The sequence below is a fragment of the Oncorhynchus nerka genome, unplaced genomic scaffold (genome assembly GCF_034236695.1).
Source record: "Oncorhynchus nerka isolate Pitt River unplaced genomic scaffold, Oner_Uvic_2.0 unplaced_scaffold_1226, whole genome shotgun sequence".
Classification (NCBI taxonomy): domain Eukaryota; kingdom Metazoa; phylum Chordata; class Actinopteri; order Salmoniformes; family Salmonidae; genus Oncorhynchus; species Oncorhynchus nerka.
In genome coordinates this window covers 1-20,449 of record NW_027040108.1, presented here as the reverse complement: position 1 = coordinate 20,449, position 20,449 = coordinate 1, and the positions used below count along the sequence as shown (strand labels likewise).

General features: G+C 53.8%; 1 pseudogene; it reads right to left on the bottom strand.

Moving 5' to 3' along the window:
• LOC135569062 (LIM domain only protein 7-like) overlaps positions 1 to 19,618 on the bottom strand; it is a 46,842-nt pseudogene extending 27,224 nt beyond the window's left edge.
• Between the last annotated feature and the right edge of the window lie 831 nt (positions 19,619 to 20,449).

The following is a 20,449-nucleotide window of genomic DNA, read 5'->3' as shown; positions in this document are numbered from 1 at the left end:
TGGTGAGGGACAAACAGAGTTCCCAGCAGGTCAGGGGGAGTGGTGAGGGACAAACAGAGCTCCCAGCAGGTCAGGGGGGAGTGGTGAGGGACAAACAGAGCTCCCAGCAGGTCAGGGGAAGTGGTGAGGGACAAACAGAGCTCCCAGCAGGTCAGGGGGGAGTGGTGAGGGACAAACAGAGTTCCCAGCAGGTCAGGGGGGAGTGGTGAGGGACAAACAGAGCTCCCAGCAGGTCAGGGGGGAGTGGTGAGGGACAAACAGAGCTCCCAGCAGGTCGGGGGGTGGTGAGAGACAAACAGAGCTCCCAGCAGGTCAGGGGGGAGTGGTGAGGGACAAAGAGACCTCCCAGCAGGTCAGGGGGGAAGTGGTGAGGACAAAGAGACCTCCCAGCAGGTCGGGGGGGAAGTGGTGAGGGACAAAGACCTCCCAGCAGGTCAGGGGGGGTGAGGGACAAACAGAGCTCCCAGCAGGTCAGGGGGGAGTGGTGAGGGACAAACAGAGCTCCCAGCTGGTCAGGGGGGAAGTGGTGAGGGACAAACAGAGTTCCCAGCAAGTCAGGGGGGAAGTGGTGAGAGACAAACAGAGCTCCCAGCAGGTCGGGGGGGGGACAGACAGAGCTCCCAGCAGGTCGGGGGTGAGGGACAAACAGAGCTCCCAGCAGGTCAGGGGGGAAGTGGTGAGGGACAAACAGAGCTCCCAGCAGGTCGGGGGGAGTGGGGAGGGACAGACAGAGCTCCCAGCAGGTCGGGGGGTGGTGAGAGACAAACAGAGCTCCCAGCAGGTCAGGGGGGAAGTGGTGAGGGACAAAGAGACCTCCCAGCAGGTCAGGGGGGAAGTGGTGAGGACAGAGACCTCCCAGCAGGTCGGGGGGGGAAGTGGTGAGGGACAAAGAGACCTCCCAGCAGGTCAGGGGGACAAACAGAGCTCCCAGCAGGTCAGGGGGGAGTGGTGAGGGACAAACAGAGCTCCCAGCTGGTCAGGGGAGTGGTGAGGGACAAACAGAGCTCCCAGCAGGTCAGGGGGAAGTGGTGAGGGACAAACAGAGCTCCCAGCAAGTCAGGGGGGAAGTGGTGAGAGACAAACAGAGCTCCCAGCAGGTCAGGGGGGAGTGGGGGTGAGGGACAAACAGAGCTCCCAGCAGGTCAGGGGGAAGTGGTGAGGGACAAACAGAGCTCCCAGCAGGTCAGGGGGGAAGTGGTGAGGGACAAACAGAGCTCCCAGCAGGTCAGGGGGGAGTCTGTTTCGCACACCGTTGTTACCATAGCGCTGTACATCCATGGTGAGACTTCCTTTCTGCAGGGCAGAGGTCATCATGCCCTTCCACTGGCTGTGGCTCATCTCTGCCACCCTGTGCCCACCAACAGACACGATCTTATCACCTGCACGGAGCTGGCACAACTCTGCAGGACTACCTGGAGGGAGAGGAGAGGCTTTCACTATGTTGCGGCAAGCTACAGGCCAGCAGGAGCTACACGACAGCAGTAGAGAGAGAGAGGAGCTACAGGACAGCAGTAGAGAGAGAGAGGAGCTACAGGAGCTAGAGAGAGACAGCAGTAGAGAGAGAGAGAGAGGAGCTACAGGACAGCAGTAGAGAGAGAGAGGAGCTACAGGACAGCAGTAGAGAGAGAGGGGCTACAGGACAGCAGTAGAGGGAGAGAGAGGAGCTACAGGACAGTAGTAGAGAGAGAGAGAGGAGCTACAGGACAGTAGTAGAGAGAGAGGAGCTACAGGACAGTAGTAGAGAGAGAGAGGAGCTACAGGACAGTAGTAGAGAGAGAGGAGCTACAGGACAGTAGTAGAGAGAGAGAGGAGCTACAGGACAGTAGTAGAGAGAGAGAGGAGCTACAGGACAGTAGTAGAGAGAGAGAGGAGCTACAGGACAGTAGTAGAGAGAGAGAGGAGCTACAGGACAGCAGTAGAGAGAGAGAGAGGAGCTACAGGACAGTAGTAGAGAGAGGAGCTACAGGAGGACAGCAGTAGAGAGAGAGAGAGAGAGGAGCTACAGGACAGCAGGAGAGAGAGAGAGGAGCTACAGGACAGCAGTAGAGAGGAGCTACAGGACAGCAGTAGAGAGGAGCTACAGGACAGCAGTAGAGAGAGAGAGAGGAGCTACAGGACAGCAGTAGCGAGAGAGAGAGGAGCTACAGGACAGCAGTAGCGAGAGAGAGAGGAGCTACAGGACAGCGAGAGAGAGAGGAGCTACAGGACAGCAGAGAGAGAGAGAGGAGCTACAGGACAGCAGAGAGAGGAGCCACCGGACAGCAGTAGAGAGAGAGAGAGGAGCTACAGGACAGCAGTAGAGAGAGGAGCGGACAGCAGTAGAGAGAGAGAGAGGAGCTACCGGCCAGTAGTAGAGAGAGAGAGGAGCTACAGGACAGTAGTAGAGAGAGAGAGGAGCTACAGGACAGTAGTAGAGAGAGAGAGAGGAGCTACAGGACAGTAGTAGAGAGAGAGAGAGGAGCTACAGGACAGTAGTAGAGAGAGAGGAGCTACAGAGTAGAGAGAGAGAGGAGCTACAGGACAGTAGTAGAGAGAGAGGAGCTACAGGACAGTAGTAGAGAGAGAGAGGAGCTACAGGACAGCAGTAGAGAGAGAGAGGAGCTACAGGACAGTAGTAGAGAGAGAGAGGAGCTACAGGACAGCACAGACAGAGTAGAGAGAGAGAGGAGCTACAGGACAGTAGAGAGAGAGAGGAGTACAGGACAGCAGTAGAGAGAGAGAGAGGAGCTACAGGACAGCAGTAGAGAGGAGAGCCAGCAGGAGCTACAGGACAGCAGTAGAGAGAGAGAGAGAGGAGCTACACGACAGCAGGAGAGAGAGAGAGAGAGGAGCTACAGGACAGCAGTAGTAGAGAGAGAGGAGCTACAGGACAGTAGTAGAGAGAGAGGAGCTACAGGACAGTAGTAGAGAGAGAGAGGAGCTACAGGACAGTAGTAGAGAGAGAGAGGAGCTACAGGACAGTAGTAGAGAGAGAGAGGAGCTACAGGACAGCAGTAGAGAGAGAGAGGAGCTACAGGACAGTAGTAGAGAGAGGAGCTACAGGCCAGCAGGAGCTACACGACAGCAGTAGAGAGAGAGAGAGAGGAGCTACACGACAGCAGGAGAGAGAGAGAGAGAGGAGCTACAGGACAGCAGTAGAGAGGAGCTACAGGACAGCAGTAGAGAGGAGCTACAGGACAGCAGTAGAGAGAGAGAGAGGAGCTACAGGACAGCAGTAGCGAGAGAGAGAGGAGCTACAGGACAGCGAGAGAGAGAGGAGCTACAGGACAGCAGTAGAGAGAGAGAGAGGAGCTACAGGACAGCAGTAGAGAGAGGAGCTACCGGACAGCAGTAGAGAGAGAGAGAGGAGCTACAGGACAGCAGTAGAGAGAGGAGGGACAGCAGTAGAGAGAGAGAGGAGGCAGTAGAGAGAGAGAGAGAGGAGCTACAGGACAGTAGTAGAGAGAGAGAGAGGAGCTACAGGACAGTAGTAGAGAGAGAGAGAGGAGCTACAGGACAGTAGTAGAGAGAGAGAGAGGAGCTACAGGACAGTAGTAGAGAGAGAGGAGCTACAGGACAGTAGAGAGAGAGAGGAGCAGGACAGTAGTAGAGAGAGAGAGGAGCTACAGGACAGTAGTAGAGAGAGAGAGGAGCTACAGGCCAGCAGTAGAGAGAGAGAGGAGAGGACAGTAGAGAGAGAGAGGAGCTACAGGACAGCAGTAGAGAGAGAGAGGAGCTACAGGACAGCAGTAGAGAGAGAGCTACAGGCCAGCAGGAGCTACACGACAGCAGTAGAGAGAGAGAGAGGAGCTACAGGCCAGCAGGAGAGAGAGAGAGAGAGGAGCTACAGGACAGCAGTAGAGAGAGAGGAGCTACAGGACAGCAGGAGAGAGAGAGAGAGAGAGAGGAGCTACAGGAGAGAGAGAGAGAGAGAGAGAGAGGAGCTACAGGACAGCAGTAGAGAGAGAGGGGCTACAGGACAGCAGTAAAGGGAGAGAGAGAGGAGCTACAGGACAGCAGTAGAGAGAGAGGGGCTACAGGACAGCAGTAGAGAGGGAGAGGAGCTACAGGACAGCAGGAGAGAGAGAGGGGCTACAGGACAGCAGTAGAGGGAGAGAGAGAGGAGCTACAGGACAGCAGTAGAGGGAGAGAGAGAGGAGCTACAGGACAGCAGTAGAGAGAGAGAGAGAGGAGCTACAGGACAGCAGTAGAGAGAGAGAGGAGCTACAGGACAGCAGTAGAGAGAGAGAGGAGCTACAGGACAGCAGTAGAGAGAGAGAGGAGCTACAGGACAGCAGTAGAGAGAGAGAGGAGCTACAGGACAGCAGTAGAGAGAGAGAGGAGCTACAGGACAGCAGTAGAGAGAGAGAGAGGAGCTACAGGACAGCAGTAGAGAGAGAGAGAGGAGCTACAGGCCAGCAGTAGAGAGAGAGAGGAGCTACAGGACAGCAGTAGAGAGAGAGAGAGGAGCTACAGGACAGCAGTAGAGAGAGAGAGAGGAGCTACAGGCAGCAGTAGAGAGAGAGGGAGCTACAGGACAGTAGTAGAGAGAGAGGAGCTACAGGACAGTAGTAGAGAGAGAGAGGAGCTACAGCAGTAGTAGAGAGAGAGGAGCTACAGGACAGTAGTAGAGAGAGAGAGGAGCTACAGGACAGTAGTAGAGAGAGAGGAGCTACAGGACAGTAGTAGAGAGAGAGAGAGCTACAGGACAGTAGTAGAGAGAGAGAGGAGCTACAGGACAGTAGAGAAAGAGAGAGGAGCCACAGGACAGCAGTAGAGAGAGAGAGAGAGGCCACAGGACAGTAGTAGAGAGAGGAGCCACAGGCCAGCAGGAGCTACAGGACAGCAGAGAGAGAGAGAGAGAGGAGCCACAGGCCAGCAGGAGAGAGAGAGAGAGGAGCCACAGGACAGCAGTAGAGAGGAGCTACAGGACAGCAGAGAGAGAGAGAGAGAGAGGAGCTACAGGACAGCAGGAGAGAGAGAGAGAGAGAGAGGAGCCACCAGGACAGCAGTAGAGAGGGGCTACAGGACAGCAGTAAAGGAGAGAGAGAGGAGCTACAGGACAGCAGCAGAGAGAGAGGGGCTACAGGACAGCAGTAGAGAGAGGGAGAGAGCTACAGGACAGCAGAGAGAGAGAGGGCCACAGGACAGCAGTAGAGGGAGAGAGAGAGCTACAGGACAGCAGTAGGGGAGAGAGAGGAGCCACAGGCCAGCAGAGAGAGAGAGAGAGAGGAGCTACAGGACAGCAGTAGAGAGAGAGAGAGAGGAGCTACAGGACAGCAGTAGAGAGAGAGAGGAGCTACAGGACAGCAGGAGAGAGAGAGGAGCTACAGGACAGCAGTAGAGAGAGAGAGGAGCTACAGGACAGCAGTAGAGAGAGAGAGGAGCTACAGGACAGCAGTAGAGAGAGAGAGGAGCACAGGACAGCAGTAGAGAGAGAGAGAGGAGCTACAGGACAGCAGTAGAGAGAGAGAGGAGCTACAGGACAGCAGTAGAGAGAGAGAGAGAGGAGCTACAGGACAGCAGGAGAGAGAGAGAGAGGAGCTACAGGACAGCAGTAGAGAGAGAGAGAGGAGCTACAGGACAGCAGTAGAGAGAGAGAGGAGCTACAGGACAGTAGTAGAGAGAGAGAGGAGCTACAGGACAGTAGTAGAGAGAGAGGAGCTACAGGACAGCAGAGAGAGAGAGAGGAGCTACAGGACAGTAGTAGAGAGAGAGGAGCTACAGGACAGTAGTAGAGAGAGAGAGGAGCTACAGGACAGTAGTAGAGAGAGAGAGGAGCTACAGGACAGTAGTAGAGAGAGAGGAGCTACAGGACAGTAGTAGAGAGAGAGGAGCTACAGGACAGTAGTAGAGAGAGAGAGGAGCTACAGGACAGCAGTAGAGAGGAGCTACAGGACAGCAGTAGAGAGGAGCTACAGGACAGCAGTAGAGAGGAGCTACAGGACAGCAGTAGAGAGGAGCTACAGGACAGCAGTAGAGAGAGAGGAGCTACAGGACAGCAGGAGAGAGAGAGAGAGAGAGGAGCTACAGGAGAGAGAGAGAGAGAGAGAGAGAGAGAGGAGCTACAGGACAGCAGTAGAGAGAGAGGGGCTACAGGACAGCAGTAGAGGGAGAGAGAGAGGAGCTACAGGACAGCAGTAGAGAGAGAGGGGCTACAGTGGGACAGCAGTAGAGAGAGGGAGAGTGAGCTACAGGACAGCAGGAGAGAGAGGGGCTACAGGACAGCAGCAGAGGGAGAGAGAGAGGAGCTACAGGACAGCAGTAGAGGGAGAGAGAGAGGAGCTACTGGGACAGCAGTAGAGAGAGAGGAGCCACAGGACAGTAGTAGAGAGAGAGGAGCTACAGGACAGTAGTAGAGAGAGAGGAGCTACAGGACAGTAGTAGAGAGAGAGAGGAGCTACAGGACAGTAGTAGAGAGAGAGAGAGGAGCTACAGGACAGCAGTAGAGAGAGAGAGAGGAGCACAGTGACAGTAGTAGAGAGAGAGAGAGCTACAGGACAGCAGTAGAGAGAGAGAGGAGCCACAGGACAGCAGTAGAGAGAGGAGCTACAGGCCAGCAGGAGCTACACGACAGCAGTAGAGAGAGAGAGGAGCCACAGGCCAGCAGGAGAGAGAGAGAGAGAGGGAGCTGCAGGACAGCAGTAGAGAGAGAGGAGCCACAGGGACAGCAGGAGAGAGAGAGAGAGAGAGAGGCTACAGGAGAGAGAGAGAGAGAGAGAGAGAGAGAGAGGAGCCACAGGACAGCAGTAGAGAGAGAGGCTACAGGACAGCAGTAAAGGAGAGAGAGAGGAGCTACAGGACAGCAGTAGAGAGAGAGGGGCTACAGGACAGCAGTAGAGAGGGAGAGGAGCTACAGGACAGCAGGAGAGAGAGAGGGGCTACAGGACAGCAGTAGAGGGAGAGAGAGAGGAGCTACAGGACAGCAGTAGAGGGAGAGAGAGAGAGCCACAGGGACAGCAGAGAGAGAGAGAGAGAGGAGCTACAGGACAGCAGTAGAGAGAGAGAGAGAGGAGCTACAGGACAGCAGTAGAGAGAGAGAGGAGCTACAGGACAGCAGTAGAGAGAGAGAGGAGCTACAGGACAGCAGTAGAGAGAGAGAGGAGCTACAGGACAGCAGTAGAGAGAGAGAGGAGCTACAGGACAGCAGTAGAGAGAGAGAGGAGCTACAGGACAGCAGTAGAGAGAGAGAGAGGAGCTACAGGACAGCAGTAGAGAGAGAGAGAGAGCCACAGGACAGCAGTAGAGAGAGAGAGAGGAGCTACAGGACAGCAGTAGAGAGAGAGAGGAGCTACCGGACAGCAGTAGAGAGAGAGAGGAGCTACAGGACAGTAGTAGAGAGAGAGAGGAGCTACAGGACAGTAGTAGAGAGAGAGAGGAGCTACAGGACAGTAGTAGAGAGAGAGAGGAGCTACAGGACAGTAGTAGAGAGAGAGGAGCTACAGGACAGCAGTAGAGAGAGAGAGAGAGAGAGCTACAGGACAGTAGTAGAGAGAGGAGCTACAGCAGCAGGGGAGCTACACGACAGCAGTAGAGAGAGAGAGAGAGGAGCAGGCCAGCAGGAGAGAGAGAGAGAGAGGAGCTACAGGACAGCAGTAGAGAGGAGCTACAGGACAGCAGTAGAGAGAGGAGCTACAGGACAGCAGGAGAGAGAGAGAGAGAGAGAGGAGCTACAGGAGAGAGAGAGAGAGAGAGAGGAGCTACAGGACAGCAGTAGAGAGAGAGGGGCTACAGGACAGCAGTAAAGGGAGAGAGAGAGGAGCTACAGGACAGCAGTAGAGAGAGGGAGAGGAGCTACAGGACAGCAGGAGAGAGAGAGGGGCTACAGGACAGCAGTAGAGGGAGAGAGAGAGGAGCTACAGGACAGCAGTAGAGGGAGAGAGAGAGGAGCTACAGGCCAGCAGGAGAGAGAGAGAGAGAGGAGCTACAGGACAGCAGTAGAGAGAGAGAGAGGAGCTACAGGACAGCAGTAGAGAGAGAGAGGAGCTACAGGACAGCAGTAGAGAGAGAGAGGAGCTACAGGACAGCAGTAGAGAGAGAGAGGAGCTACAGGACAGCAGTAGAGAGAGAGAGGAGCTACAGGACAGCAGTAGAGAGAGAGAGAGGAGCTACAGGACAGCAGTAGAGAGAGAGAGAGGAGCTACAGGACAGCAGTAGAGAGAGAGAGAGGAGCTACAGGACAGCAGTAGAGAGAGAGAGAGGAGCTACAGGACAGCAGTAGAGAGAGAGAGAGGAGCTACAGGACAGCAGTAGAGAGAGAGAGAGGAGCTACAGGACAGCAGTAGAGAGAGAGAGGAGCACCGGCAGTAGAGAGAGAGAGGAGCTACAGGACGAGACAGGACAGTAGTAGAGAGAGAGAGGAGCTACAGGACAGTAGTAGAGAGAGAGGAGCTACAGGACAGTAGTAGAGAGAGAGAGGAGCTACAGGACAGTAGTAGAGAGAGAGAGGAGCTACAGGACAGTAGTAGAGAGAGAGGAGCTACAGGACAGTAGTAGAGAGAGAGAGCTACAGACAGTAGTAGAGAGAGAGAGGAGCTACAGGACAGCAGTAGAGAGAGAGAGAGGAGCTACAGGACAGTAGTAGAGAGAGGAGCTACAGGCCAGCAGGAGCTACACGACAGCAGTAGAGAGAGAGAGAGAGGAGCTACAGGCCAGCAGGAGAGAGAGAGAGAGAGAGGAGCTACAGGAGAGAGAGAGAGAGAGAGAGAGAGAGAGGAGCTACAGGACAGCAGTAGAGAGAGAGGGGCTACAGGACAGCAGTAGAGAGGAGCTACAGGACAGCAGTAGAGAGGAGCTACAGGACAGCAGTAGAGAGAGAGGAGCTACAGGACAGCAGGAGAGAGAGAGAGGAGCTACAGGAGAGAGAGAGAGAGAGAGAGAGAGGAGCTACAGGACAGCAGTAGAGAGAGAGGGGCTACAGGACAGCAGTAGAGGGAGAGAGAGAGGAGCTACAGGACAGCAGTAGAGAGAGAGGGGCTACAGGACAGCAGTAGAGAGAGGGAGAGGAGCTACAGGACAGCAGGAGAGAGAGAGGGGCTACAGGACAGCAGCAGAGGGAGAGAGAGAGGAGCTACAGGACAGCAGTAGAGGGAGAGAGAGAGGAGCTACCGGACAGCAGTAGAGAGAGAGGAGCTACAGGACAGTAGTAGAGAGAGAGAGGAGCTACAGGACAGCAGGAGAGAGAGGAGCTACAGGCCAGTAGTAGATGGTATTTCCAGCCACACCTGACCGAGGAACAGTAAGGTTATAGATCTCCTGATTACAGATATCCAGAGGGGTTCTGACTAGGTCTCTGTTGCAGGGTAAGTCACACCTCTCACAGGTCTGTTTAAACATTCATGAATATCTCCCTGTACTGTAGGTAATGGACATCGAAGGAACAACCATTATGTCCTCACTAATGACCCAGCCACAGTCAATTCAACCGTTTCTAGCACCAAGACACCTTTAGACTAAAACATATCCCCCCCAAAAGATAAATATGAATCTGTTTGTTCAAACTTCTATTCATCCATTACTTACTGTTGTTGCTACATTTCTGTTGACATCTTACCTACTAAACTCTTATTGGATTACAACTACATTTCTGTTGACATCTTACCTACTAAGCTCTCATTGGATTACAACTACATTTCTGTTGACATCTTACCTACTAAGCTCTTATTGGATTACAACTACATTTCTGTTGACATCTTACCTACTAAGCTCTTATTGGATTACAACTACATTTCTTTTGACATCTTACCTACTTTGGTAAGCTCTTATTGGATTACAACTACATTTCTGTTGACATCTTACCTACTAAACTCTTATTGGATTACAACTAATGCTAACAACAACACTGTACACAGGACATAACGTGTCCCCATCCATCCCTGAAGGAGGACTCTCACCTGGTTGGATGCCTCCGACTCTTGCTCCTGTCGAGTCCCAGTGAGTGTTGAAACCAAAGTGTGGTCGACTGTTAATCTTCAAGGTGAGACTCCACTCTGTCACTGTGACGTACCTGAGGAGGAGACACAAGGTGAAGGTGACACCTGGAGATTCGATGTGCCACGAAACCAGACCACCCCCCACCCCTGGCACACACAGGTTCAACCCTGCACCCCCCACACACACACACACACACACAGGTTCAACCCTGCACACACACACACACAGGTTCAACCCTGCACCCCCCCCACACACACACACACAGGTTCAACCCTGCACTACACACGGGCAGGTTCAACCCTGTTCCACCTCCCACCTGGTTTAAATGGTGTCTCTAGAGACAAAACCTCATCACACAATGCCTAGGTTTACCTCCATTGTGTTCACATCCTTGAACATCCTTGTCTGTATATTATGCCTTGAATCTATTCTTCAGCTCCCAGAAACCTGCTCCTTTTACTATGTTCCGAACACACTAGACGACCAGTTCTTATAGCCTTTAGCCATACCCTTACCCTACTCCTCCTCTAGTGATGTAGAGGTTAACCCAGGCCTTACAGCCCCTAGCTCCACTCCCATTCCCCAGGTGCTCTCATCTGTTAACTTCTGTAACCGTAAAAGCCTTTGGTTCATGTTAACATCAGAAGCCTCCTCCCCTAAATTTGTTTTATTCCCTGCTTCAGCACACTCTGCCCACCCTGATGTCCTAGCCGTGTCAATCCTGGCTTAGGAAGACAAAAACCCTGAAATTTCCATCCCTAACTATAACAACATTTTCCAACAAGATAGAACTGCCAAAGGGGGCGGAGTTGCAATCTACTGCAGATCTAGCCTAGAGTTCCGTCATGCTATCCAGGTCTGTGCCCAAACAATTCAAGCTTCTACTTTTAAAAACGCCACCTTTTCAGAAAAAAAGTCTCTCACCGTTGCTGCTTGCTATATAGACCACCTTCTGCCCCCAGCTGTGCTCTGACACCAGAGGTGAATTGATTTCCCCCATCTATCTTCAGAGCTCGTACTGTTAGGTGACCTAAACTGGGCCTCAGCTGTTTTGGACACCAGAGGTGAATTGATTTCCCCATCTATCTTCAGAGCTCGTACTGTTAGGTGACCTAAACTGGGACAATCTGAACGTCCTGCAATCTAAACTAGATAATTTCAATCTTACACAAATTATCAATTACCCTACAAGGTGCAACTCCAAACCGTAAACACGGGCACCCTCATAGATATCCTGACCAACCTGCTCTCTAAATACATCTCTACTGTACTCAACCAGGGATCTCCGTGACCACTGCCTCATTGCCTGCATCCGTAATGAGTCTGCAGTCAAGCGACCTCCACTCATCACTGTCAAACACTCTGAAACACTTCTGAGAGCAGGTTTTTTTAATCGACCTGGCCCGGGTCTCCTGTAAGGATATTGACCTCAACCCATCAATAGAGGATACCTGGTTATTCTTTTAAAATACTTAACTCACCAACTTAAATAAGCATGCCCCGTTCAAAAAATGTAAAACTAGGAACAGATATAGCCCTTGGTTCACTCCAGACCTGACTGCCCTCGACCAGCACAAAAACATCCTGTGGCTTACTGCATTAGCATCGAATAGCCCCCCGCGAGATGCAACTTTTCAGGGAAGTTAGGAACCAATATACACAGGCAGTTAGGAAAGCAAAGGCTAGCCTTTTAACAGAAATTAGCATCCTGTAGCACAAACTCTGAAAAAAAAAAAAAAAAGTTCAGGGGAATGCTCTTCAACCGATCACTGCCCGCCCGTCTAGCATCACTACTCTGGACCGTTCGGACTTAGAATATGTCTACAAATATATGTCTACCAAATACCAACTACAAATACCTAGATGTCTGGTTAGACTAAACTCTCCTTCCAGATTCACATTAAACATCTTACACATCTCCAATCCAAAATTAAATCTAGAATTGGCTTCCTATTTCGCAACAAAGCATCCTACACTCATGCTGCCAAACATACCCTTGTACAACTGACCATCCTACCGATCCTCGACTTCGGTGATGTCATCTATAAAATAGCCTCCAACACTCTACTCAGCAAACTGGATGCAGTCTTTCACAATGTCATCCGTTTTGTCACCAAAGCCCCATATACTACACACCACTGCGACCTGTACGCCCCGCTGGCAGGCCCGCTACATATTTGTCACCAAACCCACTGGCTCCAGGTCATCTATAAGTTCATGCTATGTAAAGCCCCGCCTTATCTCAGCTCATTGGTCACCATAGCACGCGCTCCAGCAGGTATATCTCACTGTCACCTCCAAAGCCAATTCCTCCTTGGCCGCCTTTCCTTCCAGTTCTCTGCTGCCAATGACTGGAACGAACTGCAAAAAAATCACTGCAGCTGGAGACTCATATCTCCCTCACTAACTTTAAGCATCAGCTGTCAGAGCAGCTCACCTCTACACAGCTAATCTGTAAATAGCCCAACCAACTACCTCATCCCCCAAATTTGTATTATGCTCCTTTGCACCCCAGTATCTCAATACTTGCACATATATCTTCTGCAACATCTACCACCCAGTGTAATTGCTATATTGTAATTTTTCACCACAGTGGCCTCTTTTATTGCCTTCCTCCCTTGTCCTACCTCATGTGCAAACACTGACTTTCCTATTGTGTTATTGACTACGTTTGTTTATTCAATGTGTTACTTCTGTATCGCACTGCTTTTCTTTATCTTGACCAGGTCGCAGTTGTAAAATGAGAACTTGTTCTCAACTGGCCCTACCTGGGTTAAATAAAAGGTGAAATAAAAAGTTGGGTAAAACTCTGGCCCTAATTATGACAGGACGTGCTCAGAGAGAGACGGGCAGGTACAGATGATGTGTTACACAGGTAACAGACTGTTGAGCTCACCTGACAGAGCCATTCTGTCTGACTGAGACAGGAGGCTGGGCAGGAGAGAAGGGGGTAAGGGGTTTGGGGTGGGTGGCAGGTCCAGGAACCCTCTGTTCTTCAGGATGGAGGGCTGGGTCTGACCCCCACCGTCCTCTACTTCCTGGTTCACACTGCTCTGATTGGCTGTGGCCCAGGGCTGAGCCCTGACACACCTCTGAGATAGTGACCATTTTCTGGGGGCGGAGGGGAGCAGTCTTCCAACTGTGTAGGTAGAAGACAGGGCAGAGTTTTACAGGGTCAGTCAGTAGTACGATAGGGTGTTGTTTTACAGGGTCAGTCATAGTAGTATGACAGGTGTTGTTTTACAGGGGTCAGTCATAGTAGTATGATAGGTGCAGTGTAATGTGTTGTGTCCCTGGAGAAAATTAGGATGAAGTGCTTTGCTCAAGGGCACATTGACAGGTTTTTCACCTGGTCTGCTCGGGTATTACACCAGCGACCTTCGGTTACCGGCCCAACGCTCTAACCGCCAGGCTACCTGCCGCCCCCTCTAACCGCTAGGCTACCTGTCGCCCTCTAACCGCTAGGCTACCTGCCGCCCCCTCTAACCGCTAGGCTACCTGCCGCCCTCTAACTGCTAGGCTACCTGCCGCCCTCTAACCGCTAGGCTACCTGTCGGCCCCTCTAACCGCTAGGCTACCTGCCGGCCCCCTCTAACCGCTAGCTACCTGCCGGCCCTCTAACCGCTAGGCTACCTGCCGGCCCCTCTAACCGCTTGTGGCTACCTGCCGGCCCCCTCTAACCGCTAGGGCTACCTGGCCGGCCCCCTAACCGCCAGGGCTACCTGCCGCCCCTCTAACCACTAGGCTACCTGCCGCCCTATATAGGAAACAGGCTGCAGGCCCAACGCTCTAACCACTAGGAAGGCCTGCTCGCCCTATATAGGGAACAGGGTGCTGGGCCCAACGCTCTAACCACCAGGCTACCTGCCGCCTCTAACCACCAGGCTACCTGCCGCCCTATAGGGAACAGGCTGCTGGCCCAACGCTCTAACCACTAGGCTACCTGCGGCCCTATAGGGAACAGGTGCTGGCCCAACGCTCTAACCATCAGGGGCTACCTGTCACTAGCACAACGCCCAACCACTAGGTTACCTGCCGCCCATATAGGGAACAGGGTGCTGACCAACGCTCTAACCGCTAGGCTACCTGCCGCCCTATATAGGGAACAGGGTGCTGGGCCCAACGCTCTAACCGCTAGGCTACCTGCCGCCCTCTAACCGCTAGGCTACCTGCCGCCCCTCTAACCGCTAGGCTACCTGCGCCCCTCTAACCGCTAGGCTACCTGCGGCCCCCTCTAACCGCTAGGGCTACCTGCGGCCCTCTAACCGCTAGGCTACCTGCCCCCTCTAACCGCTAGGCTACCTGCGGCCCTCTAACCGCTAGGCTACCTGCGGCCCCCTAACCGCTAGGCTACCTGGGCGGCCCCCTCTAACCGCTAGGCTACCTGCGGCTCTCTAACCGCTAGGGCTACCTGCGCCCTCTAACCGCTAGGCTACCTGCGGCCCCCTCTAACCGCTAGGGCTACCTGCGGCCCTCTAACCGCTTAGGGCTACCTGCGTCCCCTCTAACCGCTAGGCTACCTGCGGCCCCCTCTAACCGCGCAGGCTACCTGCCCTCTAACCGCTAGGTTACCTGCCGGCCCCCCTAACCGCTAGGCTACCTGCCGGCCCCTCTAACCGCAGGCTACCTGCCGCCCCCTAACCGCTAGGCTACCTGCCGGCCCTCTAACCACTAGGCTACCTGCCGGCCCCTCTAACCACTAGGCTACCTGCGGCCCTATATAGGAACAGGGCAGGCCCAACGCTCTAACCACTAGGCTACCTGCGTCCCCATATATAGGGAACAGGCTACCTGCCGCCCCTCTAACCACTAGGGCTACCTGCCGCCCCTAACCACTAGGCTACCTGCCGCCCCCCTCTAACCACTCAGGCTACCTGCCGCCTCTATATAGGGAACAGGGCAGGCCCAACGCTCTAACCACTAGGCCACCCTGCCGCCCCTATACAGGAAAGAGGCTGCTGGCCCAACGCTCTAACCACTAGGGCCACCTGCCGCCCCCCAACCACAGGCTACCTGCCGCCCCCCAACCACTAGGCTACCCTGCCGCCCCCTCTAACCACCAGGCTACCTGCCGCCCCCCCTAACCACTAGGGTTGCACCGCCGCCCCCCAACCACTCAGCTACCTGCCGCCCCTCTAACCACTCAGGCTACCTGCCGCCCCAACCACCAGGCCACCTGCCGCCCCTCTAACCACTAGGCTACCTGCCGCCCTCTAACCACTAGGCTACCTGCCGCCCCTATAGGGATTAGGTGCCATTGGGCCTCAGGGCTGGGCAGTGAGTCAGGCAGCAGTCTGTTATACTACTGCATTATTCATAGGAGATGGAAGAGGATCAGGAAGCACACGGTAACAAGACCACACACACCTCTCCCTCTACATACTACCAAGGAGAACTACAAGTACCAAGACACACACAATTCTCCCCTCCACCTACTACCAAGAAGAACTACAAGTACCAAGACCACCCACACACTACCAGGGAGAACTACAAGTACAAAGACCACAAACACCTCCCTCCACTTACTACCAAGGAGAACTACAGGCACCAAGCACACATTGAAGGGAGGCAGTAGTATTTAGATACAGACAGTGAACACGGAGCATCCAATCACAAGAGACGCAGTGTACAACCTGCAGAAGAACTGAATAATACTGAAACACACTGTACAAATGAAGGGGCATTAGTCACAGAGACAGAGGGAGGGGGACAGAGGGAGGGGAGGGACAGAGGGAGGGGGCATTAGTCACAGAGAGACAGAGGGAGGGGGGACAGAGGTACTGAAACACACTGTACAAATGAAGGGGGCATTAATCACAGAGAGACAGAGGGAGGGAGGGACAGAGGGAGGGAGGGACAGAGGTACTGAAACACACTGTACAAATTAAAGGGGCATTAGGTCACAGAGACAGAGGAGGGAGAGACAGAGGGAGGGGGCATTAGTCACACAGAGACAGAGGGAGGGGGGACAGAGGGAGGGGGACAGAGGTACTGAAACACACTGTACAAATGAAGGGGGCATTAGTCACAGAGAGAGAGGGAGAGACAGAGGGAGGGGGCATTAGTCACACAGAGACAGAGGGAGGGGGGACAGAGGGAGGGGGGACAGAGGTACTGAAACACTGTACAGATGAAGGGGGCATTAGTCACACAGAGACAGAAAGAGGGAGAGACGGGGAGGGTGGGGGCCAGAGGCATTCCTCACATTGTAGAGCCTGGGTAGCGAGGACACTCTGGAGGACTTGGCTCAAACGGCGGGGGGGTGAAGCCGGCAGAGAGGCAGGACGAAGAGCCCTCAGACCGGCGGTATCCCCTGGGAGAGAGGATGCCCCTCCCCTTCCTCTTCCTCCCGGAGCCCTGGAGCTGTACCTGTAGAGGGAAGCTTCTGCTGCTGGGGAGCTGGAGACATGACCCGGGCTCCCACCGAGGTCAGGGACTCCTACAGTAGAGAGGAGGGTGGGTCTGGGATGTCCATGGAGGCACAGGGGCCGGTTCCGCTGGTTAGGGTTAGAGCCGGTACCGCTGGTTAGGTTAGAGCCTGTACCGCTGGTTAGTTAGAGCCGGTACCGTTCACCAGGTCAGAGGTAGTTAGAGAAGAACTGGTACCAATAGTAAGACTGGAGCTAGATCCAGGGAGGGTCGTCGGGATCCCGTTTGAGCAAGGAGACGCTGTGGTCTCGTCCAGTGGAGATGAAGAGAGCTGGGCTAGAGATGGTCTGGTCTGGGAGGAGATGGGAGAGGCAGAGTTGGGGAAAGTGACCAATCCTCCAGCTCCGTCTGGCTCTACGGTGTGACTCCTCCCTAGGGACGAGGGGCTCTGATTGGGGCACGGCTCCGGGGTCCCTGGAGGGTTACGCTGGGGGCGGTGAAGGGTTCCGACGCTACGGGGCTATAGGGTGACTCCACGGAGGAGCTGAGGGCCAGCGGAGCTCTGGTGTGGGGTCGTAGCACCAGGGAACCCTCCTTGAACGAGCTGGACGGAGAGACCTTGTGGCCATTGCTGCATAGGGACTCCTCATCCTCTTCCCTGTGATACCAGATGAAGAGAGGAAACATATGAATAGTGATGATCATGTCACAGCAGAATGGGTGGGCATCCACACACACACACACACACACACACACACACACATCCACATACACCCACACACACACACCCACATACACACTACTATAAAGTGATTTAACATTTACATTTAAGTCATTTAGCAGACGCTCTTATCCAGAGCGACTTACAAATTGGTGCGTTCACCTTATGACATCCAGTGGAACTGCCACTTTACAATAGTGCATCTAAATCTTTTCAGGGGAGGGGGTGAGAGGGATTACTTTATCCTATCCTAGGTATTCCTTAAAGAGGTGGGGTTTCAGGTACTCCGGAAGGTGGTGTGATTGACTCCGCTGTCCTGGCGTCGTGAGGGAGTTTGTTCCACCATTAAAGGCCAGAGCAGCGAACAGTTTTGACTGGGCTGAGCGGGAACTGTACTTCCTCAGTGGTAGGGAGGCGAGCAGGCCAGAGGTGGATGAACGCAGTGCCCTTGTTTGGGTGTAGGGCCTGATCAGAGCCTGGAGGTACTGAGGTGCCGTTCCCCACAGCTCCGTAGGCAAGCACCATGGTCTTGTAGCGGATGCGAGCTTCAACTGGAAGCCAGTGGAGGGAGCGGAGGAGCGGGGTGACGTGAGAGAACTTGGGAAGGTTGAACACCAGACGGGCTGCGGCGTTCTGGATGAGTTGTAGGGTTTAATGGCACAGGCAGGGAGCCCAGCCAACAGCGAGTTGCAGTAATCCAGACGGGAGATGACAAGTGCCTGGATTAGACCTGCGCGCTTCCTGTGAGGCAGGGATGCATTTCCGCGGATGTTGTAGAGCATGAACCTACAGGAACGGGCCACCGTCTTTGATGTTATTTGAGAACAACAGGGTGTTGTCCAGGATCACGCCAAGGTTCTTAGCGCTCTGGGAGGAGGACACAATGGAGTTGTCAACCGTGATGGCGAGATCATGGAACGGGCAGTCCTTCCCCGGGAGGAAGAGCAGCTCCGTCTTGCCGAGGTTCAGCTTGAGGTGGTGATCCGTCATCCACACTGGATATGTCTGCCAGACATGCAGAGATGCGATTCGCCACCTGGTCGTCAGAAGGGGGAAAGGAGAAGATTAATTGTGTGTCGTCTGCATAGCAATGATAGGAGAGACCATGTGAGGTTATGACAGAGCCAAGTGACTTGGTGTATAGCAGAATAGGAGAGGGCCTAGAACAGAGCCCTGGGGGACGCCAGTGGTGAGAGCACGTGGTGAGGAGACAGATTCTCGCCACGCCACCTGGTAGGAGCGACCTGTCAGGTAGGACGCAATCCAAGCGTGGGCCGGGCCGCCGGAGATGCCCAACTGGAGAGGGTGGAGAGGAGGATCTGATGGTTCACAGTATCGAAGGCAGCCGATAGGTCTAGAAGGATGAGAGCAGAGGAGAGAGAGTTAGCTTTAGCAGTGCGGAGCGCCCTCCGTGATACAGAGAAGAAAGCAGTCTCAGTTGAATGACTAGTCTTGAAACCTGACTGATTTGGATCAAGAAGGTCATTCTGAGAGATAGCGGAGAGCTGGCCAAGGACGGCACGTTCAAGAGTTTTGGAGAGAAAAGAAAGAAGGATACTGGTCTGTAGTTGTTGACATCGGAGGATCGAGTGTAGGTTTTTTTCAGAAGGGGTGCAACTCTCGCTCTCTTGAAGACGGAAGGGACGTAGCCAGCGGTCAGGGATGAGTTGATGAGCGAGGTGAGGCAAGGGAGAAGGTCTCCAGAAATGGTCTGAGAAGAGAGGAGGGGATAGGGTCAAGCGGGCAGGTTGTTGGGCGTCGGCCGTCACAAGACGCGAGATTTCATCTGGAGAGAGAGGGGAGAAAGAGGTCAGAGCACAGGGTAGGGCAGTGTGAGCAGAACCAGCGGTGTCGCTTGGACTTAGCAAACGAGGATCGGATGTCGACCTTCTTTTCAAAATGGTTGACGAAGTCATCTGCAGAGAGGGGGGGGGGGTTCAGGAGTGAGGAGAAGGTGGCAAAGAGCTTCCTAGGGTTAGAGGCTGATGCTTGGAATTTAGAGTGGTAGAAAGTGGCTTTAGCAGCAGAGACAGAAGAGGAAAATGTAGAGAGGAGGGAGTGAAAGGATGCCAGGTCCGCAGGGAGGGCGGGGTTTCCTCCATTTCCGCTCGGCTGCCCGAGCCCTGTTCTGTGAGCTCGCAATGAGTCGTCGAGCCACGGAGCGGGAGGGAGGACCGAGCCGGCCTGGAGGATAGGGACATAGAGAGTCAAAGGATGCAGAAAGGGAGGAGAGGAGGGTTGAGGAGGCAGAATCAGGAGATAGGTTGGAGAAGGTTTGAGCAGAGGGAAGAGATGATAGGATGGAAGAGGAGAGAGTAGCGGGGGAGAGAGAGCGAAGGTTGGGACGGCGCGATACCATCCGAGTAGGGGCAGTGTGGGAAGTGTTGGCCATCAGGACGATGTTATCCCTCTTTAAGTCTGTCTTCCATGTCCGTCCCCTTACCGGTCCTCTTGCAGACTCTTGAACGTCCCGACTGTACCGACCCCTGCGTTGGCCATCAGGACGATGTTATCCCTCTCCTGCATCTTCCTCCGCAGGTCACAGGTAGACCTGTGCCGCCGGAGCTTCCACTCGGTCAGGTCCTGACAGGAGGTAGGGGAAACACTTAAAAACAAGATGAATCACGACAGAGACAAGAACTGCTGTTGAATTCATTTGTAGCGGCAACAATTAACCCGGTGAAGACCTCCAGGGGGTGTGGTTTTTAAACACCAATTAACCCAGTGAAGACCTCTCCAGGGGTGTGTGGTTTTAAACACCACTAACCCAGTGAAGACCTCCAGGGGGTGTGGTTTTAAACACCAATTAACCCAGTGAAGACCTCCAGGGGTGTGGTTTTTAAACACCACCAACCCAGTGAAGACCCTCCAGGGGTGTGGTTTTTAAACACCACCAACCCAGTGAAGACCTCCAGGGGTGTGTGGCTTTTAAACACCAATTAACTCCAGTGAAGACCTCCAGGGGGGTGTGGTTTTTAAACACCAATTAACCCAGTGAAGACCTCCAGGGGTGTGGTTTTAAACACCAATTAACCCAGTGAAGACCTCCAGGGGGTGTGGTTTTAAACACCAATTAACCCAGTGAAGACCTCCAGGGTGTGTGGTTTTTAAACACCAATTAACCCAGTGAAGACCTCCAGGGGGTGTGGTTTTTAAACACCAATTAACCCAGTGAAGACCTCCAGGGGGTGTGGTTTTTAAACACCAATTAACCCAGTGAAGACTCAGGGGTGTGGTTTTAAACACTTAAGAGGTCAGGTGACTAGTTCTACTAGTCAGGATGGTACAGGTGACTAGTTCTACCGGTCAGGATGGGACAGGTGACTAGTTCTACCAGTCAGGATGGGACAGGTGACTAGTTCTACCAGTCAGGATGGGACAGGTGACTAGTTCTACCAGTCAGGATGGGACAGGTGACCAGTCTCTACCAGTCAGGATGGGACAGGT